This window comes from Ixodes scapularis, unplaced genomic scaffold (assembly GCF_016920785.2).
Source record: "Ixodes scapularis isolate PalLabHiFi unplaced genomic scaffold, ASM1692078v2 PGA_scaffold1__304_contigs__length_218370807, whole genome shotgun sequence".
NCBI classification, from domain to species: Eukaryota; Metazoa; Arthropoda; class Arachnida; order Ixodida; family Ixodidae; genus Ixodes; species Ixodes scapularis.
The window spans coordinates 106889910-106892238 of record NW_024609846.1 but is presented as its reverse complement, the minus strand read 5'-3'; the positions used below and the strand labels follow the sequence as shown (position 1 = coordinate 106892238).

At 58.1% G+C, this 2329-nt stretch overlaps 1 pseudogene; it reads left to right on the top strand.

Moving 5' to 3' along the window:
• Nucleotides 1-274: 274 nt before the first annotated feature.
• Nucleotides 275-1208, top strand: LOC115330196 (annotated as a pseudogene).
• The last annotated feature ends 1121 nt before the right edge of the window (nucleotides 1209-2329 follow it).

Sequence of the window (2329 nt, the reverse complement as noted above, 5' to 3'; positions counted from 1 at the left end):
CCTCTAAATAAATTTTATCAAAACATCAACACTTCCCTGTCCAATAAGGGCGCCCCTGTCAGCACTGATCACATGACGTCACGGTGGGATGAACTAGTATTCTTGAATTTGTAGGTGTTGCCTTGAACATGAAACTTTACCCACGCTGCTGTATGAAAGGACAATACGTACTTTCGTTGTAGGTCACCTCGTTGAAGGAGATTGCTAGGCGGCGCCCCAGCGCTCAAGTCACACCTCCGATCTGCTCCGCACAGACGACCTACTTCCAGCGAAAATGTACCTCAGCGACCTGATTCAACGTTACCATTGTGTGCCTCAAGACTTCCCGAGCACGTCGATCCCAGACTTGCGACCGTAGGTGCGATATTTTGCATTTTACGACCACTTCAAGTTTCGAAGCGGGATCGCCCCGCTAAGCCTACCACGCTAGCGGCGAGGCCTGGCCAGGGCTCCGGCCACCTCGCCGCCACCGATGGCGGACGCGCCATCGGTGGCGCATCCGCCACCAAGACATGGAAACCCGCCAAACGCTAGATGCTTCTCCGGCCGAGGAAAAGAACGACGAAAATACTGAACCTTGGATCACCGTTAAGAAGTGTGCCCGCCGCTGCGGGCAGCAGCCACGTTCGACCACGCCGCCCCTACCTCTACCGCCACTGAAGCCCGCTCTCCACCAAAGCCGGCCAAAGGTGCGCAAGCCCCGACCACCCCCACTTCCCGCCGACGACTTCAAGTTGGCGATTCGTCCACGGAACGGCCTGCAGCTCAACAAGGTGAGCCCGGGGAAGTTAGTGGACGCCATCGCTCTTGCGGCGCAGCTACAAATCGGCGCCACCGAATTCAAAGTACGCCTCGACGCAGACCAAAACATTCTTGTTCTGAGCACCCCCTCCCAAGCTACGGCCTCGGCACTCAGCAAAGTGCAGAAACTTACAATTGATGAAACCACATACGATATCGCATCGTACGGTGTAGCCCCCGATAACTCGTGTAAGGGGGTGATTTATAACATCACCCACGACACTACGCCCGAAATGGTGCTCCAGCGTATCGCAGCTCCCGGCTACGAAGCCCTCACCTGTCGAAGACTGGGCAACACAACAACCATGGTGATCACATTCTTGGGAAAGCGAGTACCATACTACATTGAACTTTCCGGATTTCTGATACGGTGCTACCTCTACAAGCGGACCGTGCCCCACTGCTGAACCTGCCACGAGATCGGCCACAGAGCGGATGTCTGCCCGCGCCCCCCGGTCACGCCCAAGTGCAGAGAGTGCGGCGCGCCGCTAAAGACGGAGCAACATGACTGCCACCCCCGATGCTCTTTGTGCGGGGGAAATCACCCGACGGCAACCAAACCCTGCCCTAAAAGGTTCCTCTCGCCCGTCAACCGCCGGAAACCGTAGCAGCACCTGGGGAACCCCCCGCAGTCCCCCAGGCGCGTCAGCTCCCCATCCCCGGGATCCAATGGCCGGCGCTCAGCGTCCCGCCAGTCCCGGTCCCCCACACAGCGCGGAGGTGTCCGAGGAAGGAGCGCTTCCACACACCGTCCCGGTTCCAGGCGTCGGACTCCGTCGCGGAACCGGCAGCCCTCCCGTTCCAGGACCCCAGGCCGAGGTCGCTCCGCTAGTGCCAGGAGGGAAGGCCAGGGAGCAGCGCAGGCCACACAGCAGGTGAGCTAGGCGCAGGTTGTCTCTCCCGAAGCTCGTTCCCCACCAACCCCGCAAGTCAGCGCAGAGCTAGCCCAAGCACACGCATCTATTGCGTGTCTCAAAGAAGAAAACGCTACACTGAGGGCAGAAATCACTCAAGTCCACGCAGAGCTCGCAGCACTCAGAGATAAATTACTCGGAAGAACTAGAGATATTCCGGCACAGAACACACAAAACCCACCCCCCGAGAAGCGCAAACCGGCAGAGAAGCCAGAGCCCACAGATTCCCCTAATTCCACACCGCAGCGAGCACCCGCGCAGCCCAAAACACTGCCGGGGCTCCCACACGCCCAACATACCACTTCCCAGCAGATCGAGGAGATTGTAGCAAGGGCCATCCAGTCTCTTTATGCATCCCTACAGGTTAATCTTAATCAGCAACTCACAGCTATACAACAGACAGCGGCTCAACAAGAACTATTCAATACTCAGATGGAGGAACGCGTCGCGAAACTAGAGGAACGCTTACCAACTCTCGATGCTCGGCGCAACCGCGGCGCCAGAAGGAAACGACTCACCCAGACCTACCGGAACCCCACATGCTGCAAGAACTACCCCCCTCTCACAACCTCGATGGCTGCTACTCAACATCCAGGCAGTAAGCGCAAGGGCCC